Here is a 15738-nt window from a genome sequence, read left to right as displayed (position 1 = left end):
ATTCCCTGGTAATGGGAAGACCCTTTCTTTCCTCACTGGTTGGTGGTATGAGCCCCATCCATATCTCCACAGTTTGTGACTTATAAAAAGAACTCCTGGAGAACTCAGTGGTGAAACCATGCCTGGCTGATAGCAATGGCTTTGTTCCCAATCTCACCTGCTGGATGGAGTGAGGAAGGACGAGGGAAGTTTTCATGCTCCACTCTGGAGCTGGCCCCTCTTCCAGTTCTCGTGATGCAGTCAACTGAGGCTAAACTTGTAAATTGCTCCTGGAGGAGTGGCCTTGTGGAAACAGGCAATTCAGATGCTCCTCTGCTAGGTGCAGTAGAGGTAGCCAATAAACACAAACTGGTAAGTACAAAAAGCCACGAGGGAGAAAGCATTCTAGCTCAGATGCATTGCTGGTACACAAAAGGTGGGTACTGCTCTTAGGACTCATGGTACAGCACGGCAGGGAACTTCAGCTCCTCGTGAAGTAGGGATTACTGCTCTTCTAGGGGTGGTGAGAGGATCGTGGTGAGGTGAAAGGAGCAAGTTCAACGATTATTTTTCCAAAATAAATCGGTAAGAGCACGTTTTGGCCTCTAGATGGCGTTTCCCAGCCAGGTCTGCCTTGCTGCTGCTTCAAACGTTCTCCAAAATGCTGTCTCTCAGAACTTGGACACCGCTCAGGTGGAGAGAGTTACTCACCTCCTTGTGTTTTGTGAAGGTACGTCCAGAAGCTGCTACAGAAACAAGAGGCACTGGAAGTTCAGGTCTGCTGGATAAAAAGCAGCAGATGGTTTGTTTTCCCTCAAGAGTATGGTCAGTACGAGAGCAAAGCAGAGTTTTTGCTTTGCAGTTTCCCAGAGCTGGGCACAGCCAGAAGCGTTGCATCACGCTGGAGTTGGTTTGACTTGGTATTCCCTATGTAATTAGGTCAGTTCCCAGCATTTCTGGGAGGCGGACTAGCTTCTGTTTTTCATGCAGAAGCAAACACACGTTGTTGCTGTGGTGGAACCTGACATCGCTGTGCCTATAGCCCTGCCACAACAGAGGAGGAACCTTGCTTTAGCCACAGCCTCTTCTAGCCCTGATTGAGCTGCCTCCTCTCAGCTCTGTTTCTTTTCCCAGTGAGCACCCAGTAAGCCCCATCTTCCGTTCTTTGGGCAAGCCAATGAACTCCTTCTGTACTCTTGCCTGTCATTTTTGGCATGCACCTTCTCTGCAACCTGCATCTTACGTGTGTGTGAGCATGCAAGTAAGCAGGAGGCTACAAAGCAAAACTGCCATTATCAACGTTTCCTTCCAAATATCTAGGGTCAAATCTGCCGCTCTTGTTAGTAACGCTCAACAGGAGCTGCTGAAGACATCAAAGACTTTCCTAGAGCACTCTTGTCAAACTTTTAATCTCTTTCACTTTGCTTTCTTTTTCTTGTTGCAGCTCCCCGTTTTGCTGACATGAGATGGTTTTTGGTTTGACAAGCAGTGGGAGAGATAAAGGAGATATCTTCTGTTTCTTTCCCTAGAGAAATAGGAGAGGGAGAGGAAGAAAAGTGCTTCTCTAGGTGGAGGTGAAGCAACTAAGAGCCCCGTTTCCTTCCTTACAGAGAGATCGTGAAAGGGGCGTATGCGCAGAAGGAATGTTACAGTCTAAGAAATGCTTTTCAATCTTGCCCTTGGAGGGCAGAGGAGCTCTTGTCCAGACACACCTCAGTGCCAGAAAGGAAAAAGATAATGGCTTGGTTGTAATTACTTGGGGAAAGGTAAGAGGAGTGATTTCTGAATAAAGTCAGAAGCCATCTTGTGTGTCCAAAGATTGTGGAGGCAAATTTAAGTCAAGCCTGAGGTGGATATGTCAGAGTTTTTAGGTGCAGGAGGATGTTTGTATCATGCAGGCGTGTGGTTACCGATGTGGAAGCTCACTGCCCTCAGTGACAGAAGTACAGGGACCCACCGGGCCTCATGGTGCTCAAATGCACCCTTTTGTTGTGAAAGTGGCACCTCTTTACGTGGTAAATCCAGGCAAATGTGTTTTGGATCTGCTGATGGCAGTGATCTCCGAGCCCTGGTACGAGTTTCCACACCTTTTAGCGCTGCGAAGCCAAACGTGGCGTGGGTGGGCTGGACTCTGCTCCTTCAGAGATCTGTTTACCAAGTTTCGTTAGTGCTTGTGCAAACCTTTGGAAGGTGCCAGCTCCACAGATGTACGTGATGGTGCAACTTGGTCATTATTATGGGAGAAGGAAAGCCAGTTGTTTGCCCGGAGCAAGCTTGCTGAGCTGGTGATGAGAAATAAATAGGCATCTCCCTGCTTGCAACAGAACATGTCTGAGGTGTTTCTGCTAGCAGATTGCACACGTTGTTTTACTGTCTTAGCAGCACCATCAGGCTGGCACTTAGCCACGGCTTCTCTCTTGCCCAGCGTTCACTGGCAAGATTATTTTGCCTTAGCTGTGAGAGCTCCTGACCTCCTTTGTAGGTGTGTTTTCATGGCTATGGGTGGTTTCCTGCTGAGATTATTGTATTCCAGCCCTGAATAGGCAAGGGTACACGGTTCTGTTCAGCTACCTGCTATTAGGAAGGTGAGGTCTGGCATTTCGGCAGTGCTTTGTAATGACACCTCATGAAAAACCAGTTTGATTCCCTTGCAACAAATGGGTGTAGTGGTTTTACACCCTTCTACTCATCACAACTCTGCTCAGCCTCTACCGAGGCTTTGCTTTGCTGTTGCCTTGGCGAAGGCCTGGAGGATTGATGTGCTTGGTGCAAGGAGGTTACGGGGAAGAAAGCCTTACCCAAAAGAGAGGAAATATCACAGTGGAGTTGAGTGCTGTGGAGTGGTGGTGACTCATTTTCCGTGACTAGGAAAGACTCAGAAATTCTAAATATATTGTAACTGTTCAAATACAGGCTGGGCTGGTCAGGGAGACTGCACGCTTCTGGGCAGAAGGTCGTTGTTGTCGGAGGAATGTCAAGAATTGCTGTGCGTAACCCCCTACCCATAAAATGGCTGGCTGGGTTTCGAAAGGTGAGCAGGTTCCTGCCTTGTAGACGTCGCTGTTTCTAAAGGTATGCACGCTGCACCTCTGGGAAGGAACGTACTGCAGGGTTACGCAAACTGCTTTTAGGTTGGCTGTCTCTGGAAGTGGCAGCAGCACGCCCCTGGCAGCAGGGAGCTCAGAGCAGGCTGATTTACCCTCCCTAGAAGAGAGCACGGTACGGCCATCCTACAGGCATGACTGCAGCTCGTAGGCAGCCCAGCCTGACCTTCACGTTGCCAGCTGTGGGCTTTCCAGCGCTGACTTCTGTGTGGCTCTGCTAGCCCCTCTGGGGCAGCTTCTGGGCTTCGAGAAATGGATGAGCCTTCTGTTGATGTTTCAGAGAAGTAGCAGCAAAATTCCCATTGCTCCTCCAAAAACAAACAACCCATCTCTGAACGCGAAAAGCTCAGTATCTAGTTTGCAGCTTGATCCTCAGTTTTCCTGTTTTTATGTCCTGGATGGAAGCAGCCTTCGTGCTTGTCACTTTCTCTCCATGAAAAGGTCTCTCATGCCATAGTCAAGTCACCTCTGTTTTTCTTTTCTTTTATTTTTTTTTACCTAAATTGTCAGAGTTCTTTAAATCTTTTTCTGTTAAGCGTTCCCTCTAATCTGTGAGTGGTTTCTGTGGCTGCAGCTTCCTTGTGTGATGTAATTTTTATGTCTCACTGATCCCAAATGATCTGCTTTGTGGTGCGCTAAATAGGGGAGACAGACAAACAGCAGTGAAACGAGCATTAACCAGTACTAACCGTGGAACATCCTGATGAGAATGAACAAGATGCAGGGAGAATCCGTTTCCTGGTAAAATCAGACACTTCAGGCCGAAATTTACTGACAGAAAAACAATGTTTCTGAAGTAGAGATGGAAAAGGGCTCTTCCAACCTGCTGCTTCCTGCTTCCTCTGCTGCTGCAGGAGTGGGTGCACCCCTGGAGAAGGTTGTTATTGGAACTGAGGGGCAGAAAGTCCCTCCTGTGACTTGTGTCCCACCTTTGGCTTGTGGCCCGAGAAGGGAGTCCAGATCTGCAGCCGTGTCGGGGTGTTTCCACAGCACACCCTCTTGGTTTTAACTCCGTACAGAGGAAAAAAGCTGCTCCTGGATTCTGTTCCTCTGCTGATGAAGATAAGGGACTTTATTTTGTTGACAGCAGCACAGGCAGGGTTTGCTTCAGAGGCATGCAGGCTAACTCTGCCCCTTCCAGATGAGGCTGGCCTTGCTGGCTGGATTGAGCTTGGTGGCCTTGTCCTGAGGTGTCCTGAATTTGTTGGTGTTCAGCCTGTAACTGCCAGCTTGGAAAAGCTGATACTTCTTGCAGTGGTGAGAGTTACAATTTTGCTGGCTTCAAAGCAGCATCCGAATTGTGGTTGTTGCTGTGTGTATCAGTGAGTGAAGGGAGTAAAAGCAGCCTCCTTTCTCTCCCCTTACATGCAGCCACGCACATACACACGCTGCGTATTTATGTTAGGAACCACAGGTAGGAATTCATTCATTCTGGAGTCTTTGTGCCAAAGCCTCTAGAAGCTACAGAAATGAGGCTCCTGATGTGATTGTCTCGGTTCAGTGCCTGAAGTGAAGCAAATCAACTTTCCCTACAGATTTACTGGACAGCCTTTCAGCTTCTGGTCTGGAGCAACCTGGTAGTGCTGCGTTTGAGCGGCCCCGTGGCGTGCTGCCCTTCTAGATGTCACACAGACCTGCCACTTGCTGGCAAAAAACCTTCTGCCTCTGGCCACTGCTGTGATTTTGAAACGCCGTGTCATTAAAAGCTGAATATGTGCCTGTAATTATGAAGAAGAAAAACACCCATCAGGGTTTCTGTGCCTGCTGGTGTGAGCGACATCCACCTATACTTTGGAAAGAGTGGTTTATCTAAAAGCTTAATTGGGATAAAACCACAACGATTTGTTTGGGACTGATTGCCCCTACCTGTTCAAGCTGCTGCACGCCGTAGATGTGCTTTTGTTTGCAGTATGGGATTGGTGTGGACTGGGCTCACACCACAGCCCTGGAAATCTTCAGTTCGAGGTAAGCTGTCTGCATGGCTGGCCACAGTTATTTTGGTCTGAGTATGAAAACCCTTGGCTATAGGGAAAAAAAAAAAAGTGTTCCTACACCATTCTCCTTACTGGGGAATAAAAGACAAAGCTGTGGTTTATGTTAGCGTGTTTGTATGGCAACATACCTACATTTACACTACACTTCCAGTGGTATCCAGTGTCTCTGGCCCACCAGCATTGTCCTAGTCCAGGTGAGAAACGCAGAAAGTCCCTTTCCATGGTTTGCTGGTCTTGGAAGACAACAGCTGATGAGACTTCCCTCCCTTCTGACGTCTTAAAACATACAACGTGCTCCCTGTTTCTTTCTCTGGGCTGTTAACTGGGAAGCCTGTCACGGTCACGCTGTGCCTGGAGCATCTGCTTCTCTGCTCCTCTCTAGGAGCAGCCATGGCTAGAAAAGTTTCCCTGCTTTACCCTTTCTACAGAAAGTGGTGGTTGGCAGCCATGTACTAAACGGTGCTGGGGCTGCTTTGTGTTTTGGGGTCACGGTGCTGCCCTTGGTGGTCCACCTGTGCAAACCTCGCATCTCCAAAATGCACGAGCCTGATTCCCCCTTGCAACTACACCAGTGCAGATGAAAGCAACTCCCCTGGAGGAGCTTTGCAGCTTCAAAACTGAGAGCCCTGGCACTGCTGGAGGGGTCACAGGTTTAATTGCCATAATAAACCAGGACCTTTTGTGCAAGCGCCAGCTGAAGAGCCGGTGTGTTGCCACAGTGGAATCCCTGCTACCCTGATGGGGAGCTGCAGTCCCTGGGCTGCCCGGTTGCCATGGTTGGCTGGGGCTTGACTGCTCCTCCTGGGTGATGCTGTGGGACGTGGTCAAATCCTGTCCTTGTTGTTCCTGGTTTTCTCTGTGGAAGTCTCAGGTAGCGGAGGTTCACAAGGACAAGGGGCTGGAGCAGCTCTCCTACAAAGAAAGGCTGAGAGAGCTGGGGATGTTCAGCCTGAGGAGGAGAAGGCTCCAGGGAGACCTTCTTGTGACCTTTCAATGGCTTCAAAAGGGGTCTGATAATAAAAGGCAGAGAGTGACTCTTTGCTGAGGCAGATAGGGCAAGGGGAAAAGGTTTTAAATTAGGGGAGATTTAGAGGTCAGGGGGAAATTCTTTACCCTGAGGGTGCTGAGGCACTGGAACAGGTTGCCCAGAGAAGCTGAGGGTGCCCCATCCCTGGAAATACTCAAGGCCAGGTTGGAGGAGGCCCTGGTGGGTGACCCATGGCAGGGGGTTGGAACTGGATGAGCTTTAAGGTCCCTTCCAACCCGAGCCATTTTATGTAAGGGGCAGTTGTAGCAGCATTATAGTTCTGTGGCTTTCATAGACAAGCCTTAAACCTCCTCTTGCCTTACCCCCAAGAGGCTGCATGTGGCCAGTGTGATGTGTAGCAGCGAGTAGGAAAATGCTCCCCTTCACTCATGTGCTGCTCTGCATCCCACAGTTTTGCAAGCCTGCAGCTGAGATGACATAGCCGTGGTTTTGTGCTGTGAACATGACCTAAATGAAGTAAAATAAAACGTCTCCCTTTTTCCCTTCGCTCAGGAGCAGCTGCCGCAGGGTCAGCCCAGCCTGGAGAACCCAGCGTGGGACCGATGTGCCAGCAGGTGCTGGTTCAGGCTGGAGCAGCAAGGGGCTGACTCCCAAAGGGGAGGAAAGGGGAGGAAGGCTGCGTGAGGTCAGTACCAAATTCCTGGGGCTTTGGGTGACGCCAGGGGTTGGAACACAGAGAGTGAAGCTTGGGAGCCTTCAAAAAATTGATAGTGATGGGGCTAGAGTGGTGGTGGTTCATGTTGTGGCAGGGAAAGAAGCGTCTTGCTTGGCATTTCTCCACGTCTCACATGGCTGCACACTGTGCAGCGTGTTTTTCACTACCAACTTGAGCATCCATGTGATGGAGGTGCCAGCTGGGGAGCACATTCTCTGCTCTTCTCTACTGCCACCACGCCCCTGAGTTTAAGACCTGTCTTTATAAGCTTTGTACCGGTGTTTGGAGCAGCATTTTTAAGCTAATAACAAAACGTGACTTATCGCTGCGCCTATCTCTTCTTAGGTAATTAGAAAAGCAATTCCTTGCTCTGTTTCCTCTAAGGCAGAGAGTGGTGCTGACAGACATCATCACGACTAATGTTTTGCCCTGTGTTTGTGCCAGTCCAACAAACTGGTTGTCTGCAGCCAGTAAAACTTGTGTATATTCTTTCGGAACCTCCTTGGCCATTTTTTTTTTTGGTGTTTAATATTGAAGTGCTCGTAATTGATGCTATTTTTTTTTGAATGTTTACTGCAGAACTGTGTGTTTGTACCAGAAAAAGAATCAGAGTCCTCAGCCCCTGGGGTGCCCCTTCTGCTCACCTGGCAGAGGACCTGCTGTACCCGACAGGCTGCCCAGGCTGTTAGTCACTATTATTTCAGGAAATAACTCGAACGAAACCTTCAGCAAATGATGGGATGACTCAGGGGTTACTGAAAATAAAGCTACGCTGTCAGCTGGAGCCCTGAAGGATGCTTTACAGGGGCAGGGACTGGGCTGCCTCTGAAGCAGGCTGTTTCCTGCGTTGGACGCTGCTCTGTGCATACCCTGGGCTCAGGGCGAGGCTCTGTGAGCCCCACATCTCCTCTCCTGGGCCTATCTCAACTGGGATCAGCGGCAGCCTCTGGGGAAGAAAGCTCAGCTGAGCCTGCGCCACTGCAGGTGTTGCAGCACGAGTAGATCAGAGAGGAAGATCTGGGCTTGGAATCGCAACGTTGACATCAGGGCTTTCCAGGCGTTATCTTCGCGCTGCTTCTGCGAGCCAGGGATGGGTTATTTGCCCGGGTAGAGCCCGGCCCAGCCCAGCCTGCTGGTGGTTTGCCCACCGTCGTGCAGCAGATCCAACACAAAGCAGATCCAAAAAAAATGGGAAGTCAGGAGATGTCTGGGGGCCCGTCTACTCCAGGCTCCTCGTTACTTCTCATCAGGCTGCAGCTGCAGGGGGAGGTCCTGATAGATGCAGGGCTGGGGCTTCAGCACCTTCTTGTCAGCCTGTGGCGGTCCTGGGCTGAAGGCCTGACTTCTGCAAGGTGCTCAAAACTCCTGCCTCTAACCCCAAGTCTTCAGGGGTGGCAAAAAGCGTGTCCAAGGGCCCCGCTGCGTCCAAGAGGCGGGCTGGTGGAGCTGGGCCTCGGGGATCTTGTGGCAACTGCAGCAATTAATTAGAAGGGAAAATAAATTGAGGAAGGTGATAGTAGCTGACGACTTCCTCTGCTGTGAAGGGTGATAATCACACCTGTGTACCTCATTTAATTAGTTACAAGGAGAGGATCTCTGAGCGCTAATTACAGCGCCAGCCCCTGATGCTCCCCCAGGTACCACTGCTGGAAGCAGCTCTCCCAGAGGCAGGGGCTTGCAGCAGGGTGCCCACTCTCCCTTGCTGCGGGGAGAGCCTCTCCCTGGGCAGCTCTGGTGATGCCTGGCCTGGGAAGGAAGAAATTCGGTGGGTGAGAGCAGGGGGCTGCTCCCCGCTGTCCCACCACAGCAGCAGGGCCGGAGAATGCGAGGAATGCAGAGGAGAGCTGGCGGGGAGGGGAGAGACCGTGCAGCCTGAATGGAGAAACCTGTTTGATTCCCCCGAAGGGCGAAACACACCCAAGTCTCCTCCTCAAAACAAGGCTTGGCTTCCCGGAGCCAGCCCTCTCCATCCAGCCGGCAGGTAAGGGCCCTGCCTCGCCCACAGCCACCTCGCTGCCAGGGAGGATCGGAGATCCCCGCTGCGAGCCCTTGAGGGGCGAGGTGCTGGGAGACCGCTTGCAGGCTGCTCCACGTCTGTCTTCTGGGGGAAAGCTGCAGCTGAGGAGCTTCTTTGCAGGTAGGGCTGGACAGGGAGACTGCTCCTCTGAGCCTCGAAGGGGGCAGCTGGGGTGCTGCTGCCACCTGCACTTCACCTGCTGGCTCTGCTGGAGAGGAGGAGGAGGGCTGTCCCCTCCTAACCTGCTGACACAGGGAGCTGGTGGGGACGAGGGAGGCTTGAACTGCTGCCTTCTGCTGTAAAGAGGGAGATGAAGCTCTCTTCTCCACCGTGTGGGAGCAAAGTGTGGGTCTGAAATGGTGCTTGGACGCTACGAGGCTGGCAGTAGTGCCAGCACGTAAATAAGGCAGAAGGGGATGTTTGGCCATCAGGTTTTGCTGCTCTTGTTCGTCTGACTGCTGAGTTCCCTCCTTGCCCGTCCCTGTCTTTCTGAAATCTGTCACCTGCTTAATTTCGGAGGGATAGCAGTGGGTATGGCAGCAGGGATGAGTCTGTGCGTGGACACGAGCGAGCAGCTCTGCAGAACTGGCGCAGTTTGAGCCTGTGACTTCAGGCAGCCTCCCGAGAGGCTTGGGGTCAGCTGCTCTGCGTGCCACCACCCCAAACCCCCTTCCCCAAAACCAGCACGTAATGGAGATTCTTCTCTCTGTGCTCCTCTGCCTTGTTTTGGTTCTCCCTGAGATTGAAATCAGCACCCTGGAAAGGAAGGGATGGGAGTGGTAGAGCTCATGCGGAGGAGACCAGCCCCTCCCTCAGTCCTTGCTGCTCCCACCTCAAAGCTTGGTGAACATCTCCATTCCCCCCATCCCTGCCCCGCTGCTGCTCCAAGACAAACCCAGCCAGGAGAACGAGCTGCCCGTGGCCAGACAGGAGCCAGGCTGCTCACCACGGGCTATGGAGCAGGGATGTCCTCCCCTGTCACATCCATCAGGACCCTGTGCTTATTCAGCCAAAGACTAAACATTGAATTTGTTCCCTGGCATTATTTATCTGTAAGTCCCAGTCTTCACAAATGATGGATCTTTAATTTTCTTTTCTAAAAATGTTTTTTTTTGTGGCAAAACTTTGTAGCATCTCTGAGATGCCATGAAGCTTCAATAGGATTTGATGTCCTGCTCCGTTTATGGGTCCGTCATACAAACGCGAAGCTCTGCCTTTGAAAGCCCCAAAACTTTTCCTTCCTTCCTGCTTTCATCTTTAGACATCAAGGCATAAGGTCAATGGCATGTGGGTGCGGTAAACATCCTTTACATCCCTCTTCCTTTTCAAATACAAAAATTAGTTGAGCAATTAGGAATTAATGCCTTGTAATTAGAGTAATGAAACTGCGTACCCAGTGCAGTGAAAAATGATTCGGTAATTTTGGGCAGCAGCAGCAGCGAGCTGCTGTGCTGGGGGTGGTCGTGCTGTGTGGGGCTGTGCAGCTCCCAGCACAGCGGGGCCCCGGGGAGGTCTCTGGGGACAGGCAGGGTTGTGTGCTGCTCTAAGGAAGCTTGTACCACGCTTTCCTGATTTAATAGCTCGTGTCTTTGCCAGCTTCATCTGAAATTTTGCATCGTGGGGTATGTGGTTGCAAGAGAATTTAAAAAAAAAAAAAAAAAAAAAAAAAGGGTGTAGCTTTACAGCAGCTGTCAGACACGGCTGAAACGTGTCCAGTGCTCCCGTTGGAGTTCTGTGCAGGCTTCCCCACAGCAGCCACCGGTCTTCATCTCACTTTCCTCCACGCCTGAGGAAGGAGAGGCGTTTGCTGTCCCCAGGTACTGGTGTTGGGAATCTGAGGAGCTGTGGTGCTGGGCTGAGGCTCTTCACAGCAATCCCGCACAGGCAGCAGGCCCGGCTGCAGCCACAGGTGCTTCTTGTTCCTGCGACGTGGATTCAGGGTCGTGTTGGCTGCCCTGAGAAAGGAGGGCAGGCAGTTAATGACTGATGCAGGTGAATTATTTGACCAGCATGGCAGGAGAACAGCAGCAGAGGCACAAGGTGTCGCCTGCAGCGGCGTGGCTGTCCGGGAGCACCTCTCCTGTGAGGAAAGGTTGGGAGAGCCGGGCTTGGTTAGCCTGGAGAAGAAAGAGCTGCAGCCTCTTAAATATCACCTTGGGTTTAGCACTACGAGTCTTTCTGTTCTGAGGCAGCTATGCATGACTTTATGCCTGTTTGAAAGCCTCCAGCCACCCAGTTTCTCGCAACGCAGGGCCCGTATCATGATGTGAGGTGTTAGATCTGCCCCAGGGGCTCAGTCCAAGGCCTGGAGCATATTCAGGCTGGTGGCCTGGTCCTTCAGAGGCAGGCTGGCAGCCTCCCGCTGCGTGGACGAGGTGGGACGGGATCCTAAATTGCAGGCTGGGAGTTTACATCCCGAAGCCCCGAGTGTAATTCCTGCTGTCACTCGCTTCCACAAGCACAGGCAGCGGGGCGGAAGCCGCCCATCCTTCCCAGGCACGGGGTGTCATTCAAGCCGGAGTACAAAGGTGAAATAAATCCCATCACAGCAACGCTGGCTCAAAAATTTCACGGTGCTAACCCAGCATAAACTTCCTTTGCTGGTTCCAACTTGCTCAAATGAGCTTAAGGGGTTAACTTTGCGCTGGCAGGTTTTATGCCAGATCAGGCACGGTCTGTCCAGGCTGCTCTGACTTCGGAGCAGATCAGGTAACAGCTGACAGAAAAGCATAACACTGGCACAAGGTTTGCATTGTGCTCTCTGGCTAATGCAAGAGAAATGCGAGGCTGTGCCCACGCCTAATCCAGATCACTGCAGGGCAGCCTGACAGCGCGCAGACCTGGATTAGCAATCCCGAAACCTGGATGCTGCTTTTTTGGGGCAGGGAGCCTTGTGCTTGTGTGTGACCTGTGCGGAGAAGCTTTCTCTCCTTGGCTTTCCTTCCTCTGGGGTTGGAAAAGGTGGGCTTTGGAGCAAAATTCGAGGTCCTGCCTTGTCCCATAGGGGCTGGAGAGTAGGGACTGGGGCCCCGATTTAGGTCTAGATAACAAAATCAACAGTTGGCGGAGTTTAGGAAGTTTTTAAGAAGTTCTAATTCAAGCCTTTTTGCCAGTTGTAAATACCTTTTAATTTGAGGACCGTGAAGGTCAGAATATGCATTAACTCTCATTAAACCACGAGACTCTTCCTCCTGACTGACCTCAGCCCAGTTTGCAGCATTCGGGTCACCGGTGAGGTCCCCCAGGGGTACACAAGCTCAGTGGTGCAATGAGTTTTGTGCTTCCACCTGGGAGGAGCGTGCGAGAGATCGCTCAGAAGGCACCAGGCCAGGGCTGTTTTTGCAGATGATGCTTTGGGCTGAAGGAGAGGAACCCTGCTTTAGACGGTTTGTTGTCCATTAACAGCTGCGGGGCTCAGCCACAGGGTCCCTGCCCAGAAGGCACGAGCAGCACAGGATTTATGGCTCGTGGCTCCTCAGCGTGCAGCTCCTGCAGGGCCTGGTGCCCCGACATCCAAGGGAGGTCCCCTCCTGCCACTGGGGAAGCGGAGCAAGTGCTGTAATGTGACCTCGGTGCCTGGCCGGGGCTGCACGGACAGTTGAGGAGCGTAAAGGCACCCCGTGGCACTCTCCAGGAAAGCTGTGTTTACGGGATCAAAGCAGCGCTGCTTCCTTTCCCAGGGCGTTCATTTAGTCCTCAGAACTAGGGCCAGTGCTGGATCCAGCTCATCGCCGAGACAAACAGAGGGCAAGGTGGCTATTAGGTGCAAAGGGGCTATTACTGCAAGTGGCCTACAAACTCCTGACAAAAGCAGGCTGAAAAATGGTGATTAACATTTTAAAGTTGCAGTTGAGCCATCAAAAAGGGGGATGGCTGGCGAGTTTTCCTTCTGTGTGTTTGCAGGTAATAAGAGCTGCAGTCAGCTTTTAAAGAATAGCTCGTGTTTCATCTCCTGGGGTATAATTACATCTTTTTTAAGTGGCTTACACAGAAAGCAGAATCATGCCCAATTAAGCGAGGGGCTGCTGATTTCTGGCACTTGGAGGATTTAGAAGCAAAAGGTGCTGCACAAGCGGGCAGAGATCGATCGTGTTCCTCCTCACGCTGCTGCCCAGGGCCAGCTGCAGCCTCTGTGGCCCTGGGGATGGACAAGGGCACGGCCAGGCTGTGATCTGCAGGGATTGCTCCCTGCTCGGGGTAAGAGGAGGCCGTGCTGGAGCCATCTCTTGGCTGCTCGGCTGGGACTGCTGCTGAGGGTGCCCACCCTTGTGGCCCTGGCAGCCAGACCAAGCTTTGCAGCTTGTTTTGCCTGCAAAGGGGGGATTTTCATCAGGGGCTGCTCCCCGAAATGCTGCTGAGAGGAAGAGGCTTTGTCTGACCTTGCAGCTGCCTTAAAAACTCCGAGCACGTTGAGGTACCCGAGGCAGGGACCACTCCAGCACCTGGGAGCGTGCAGAGGGTGAGCAGAGCTGGCTGGCTGCCCGCAGACAGGCACACCCCGAAGATTAAAATCTAAACAAGGTTTCAGCTCCCCTTCCCTTATTAAGTAGCTTCTAATTGCTTTCATTCACATGACGAGGAGCTTCAGAGGTAGCGTCTTCAGCGTGCCGGCGGGCACCGTGCCTTTCCTGCCTGCAGTGACTCCGTGACAAAGGCTGTCCCCGTCCAGCTCCGTAGCAAAGCTGCTCGTGTACCTTGTGGTTTCCTGGAGGTGGACGTAACCTGCCCCTGATTTTCAGGACCACGGGGTCTTGCTGGTGCTCCGTGCCTTTGAAAATCAGGGCTCGATTGGGACGGATTTAGCTAGCAGCTCCATTTGAAGCATGCGGTCTCAGGGTGCGGTGTACTAACGGGGCTTTGGTCGAACATTTATTTCTTGTGCCGGGGTGTTCACGTTGGAGGGTTTTTCAGCAGGAATTTGTCATCCTAACTCCCATTTTTATGGGTCACCTGCTGTGTGGGACATCCCAGGGTTCAGTGTCTGAAAGATGAGCACCAGCTGCGATCACCCAGCACGAAAGGACTTGCGTTGGCCAAATCCTACTAACAACCTGAGCCTAAGATGTGCTGTAAATCCCAGATTTCATATATTGGGAATTGTATCCAGCCTGTAGCTGTCATGTGTTCCTATCACCCAGGATGGCCAGCCAGTTTCCTGCATCCTAATGCTGCTCGTAGGGAGGAGTTGGAGAGAGAAGCAGGAGGAGGGGGAGGCCTGGAGACCCCTCTGAGCTTTGTCGAGTGCTCTGCAGAAGTCAGGAGATCGTCAGCTGTCGGAACCAAGCCAAACTCATCCCTGCTCCTGCTGGCATCAGCCCCGTGCAGCTGGTGGAGAGGGAAACCCAGCTCAGCAGCAGAGGCGCTCCGGTTATCGCGCAGGTGATCGGCCTCGCCTCCCCCAGCACAGCTCCACCTGCACTGCATACCTGAGACCTGCTATCACGGAGAGGGGAGAGGCAATTTGGGTTTAATTGCCTGGAAGGTGGTGAGGTTCTGACTCATGAAGGGCTCACGAGAACCTGGGGAGAGAAGAATTTAAAAATTGCTCTGCGCAGCGGCGAGGGGCCAGCGCCTCGCCTCTCCCCCCTGTAGGACCACGGCATCAGTTTCCTCTGCTGTTATACCCCGTGCTGGAAACCTCCCATCCCACGAAGAGCCTCGGTAAGGTGCCAGCTTGTCCGAGTCAATGATAGATCCAGCAGGAGAGAATGACAGGTTTGGGAGCCAGGGAGATAAGAGATGAGGAGGTGGTTGCAGGGCTGAGCAGCGCGCTGGCTGTGGGCATGGGGTGAGAGCCAGGAGCGAGGTGGAAAGTTTTCAAGAGCAAAAAGGTCCTTGAAAAGGTCCCAGCCCTGCTCTCGGTGTAGGGTATCACCACAGGGACTAAGGAAGGTACAGGCAGGCCACTGTGGAGTATTTCTGCACAACCCTGCCCTGATGTGCTGCTTCCAGCAAGCACCTGGGAGGGAAACGAAGCTCCTGGGACAGGATAAAGCCTCTCCTCTTGCTCAAGAGCAGAAGGAGGCAGCGAGATGCATCTGTCGGAGGGGTAGAGCAGAGGCCAGCTGCGTGGAGTCAGGTATGTCCTTAGGATCCCCTGGAAAGGCATAACCTGAATTCAAAGCTCGGGCTGTGGGCACCTGGGGGATTTGAACAGGAGGAAATGAATCTCAGGGGCTGTCACATTGTTTTTCTGGCTGGGGTTGGGGTAAAAGAGATGTTTGGAGTACTTTCAGGAGGCTGGGGCTGGCAGTGACAAACCTGATACAGCTCTGGGTAGAGCTGCGCGTTTCTTTTTATTTTTTTTCCAAAATTCACAACACTGAACCCTTTCAAAAACGTGTGCAAGCTTCACTAAGTTCTTGTTCCCAAGGGAAAAAAAAAAAAGGTAAAATCTGAAACAAAAGGCGAATTTAAAGGTAATGAAACCTTTTCACTTTGTTTTGAAACAACATAGCTGTTTGTGCATTTTTTACTTTAACCTTGCTTGAAATATGTATAGCAGTGTGGTGTGAAACTAAATTCTTTGGCTGTCGTGATCTAGTCTGAATCTTTCTGCTTGCTGAAAGCTGTGTCCTCATGGCAAACCTGAACAGCCTTTTTCTCTTCTGGAAACAACTGGTGAATAAAACCCTCCATCTTTTGCCTGTTCCCAGTGATGCCTGGGCAGTGAGTAAGCCCCACAACCTGCTCATTTCCCACTCCTCTGATATCCCACTGCTACGTTTAAAGAAAAAATAAAGCAGATGACGGTGAGGAGGAGATGAATAACCCCTCCGGACGAGCTGGCAGCGGGGTGTGATCCAGGCCCCTAAAAGCCACCTTTGTGCAGGACGTGGACCCGCTCCGGGAGCCGAGGCGGGCGATGTCCCCGCAGATTTTGGGAGGTGTTTCCCTCCCTGGCAGAGCCGCTGGCTCTGCTTGCTGATGCCGGCCACGTC

General features: G+C 52.0%; 1 protein-coding gene across 7 annotated transcripts in view; it reads left to right on the top strand.

Annotated features, from left to right (window-relative positions):
• Window positions 1–8391: 8391 nt before the first annotated feature.
• Window positions 8392–15738, top strand: part of ZNF185 (zinc finger protein 185 with LIM domain) — a 44393-nt gene continuing 37046 nt past the window's right edge. For 2 of the 7 annotated variants that reach the window (XM_084534972.1, XM_084534968.1), the window contains exon 1: window positions 8628–8917. The gene's annotated coding sequence lies outside the window, so the exon portion shown is untranslated. Of the gene's footprint in view, window positions 8418–8627; window positions 8918–14375; window positions 14459–15738 lie in introns of those variants that run through there. The other 5 variants (XM_084534971.1, XM_084534973.1, XM_084534969.1 and 2 more) reach the window with 5 other exon arrangements.

The sequence above is a fragment of the Aythya ferina genome (assembly GCF_964211825.1).
Source record: "Aythya ferina genome assembly, chromosome: 13".
Taxonomy (NCBI): Eukaryota; Metazoa; Chordata; class Aves; order Anseriformes; family Anatidae; genus Aythya; species Aythya ferina.
Note: the sequence above shows the minus strand (reverse complement) of the source record. Positions and strands in the feature narration are given on the sequence as shown.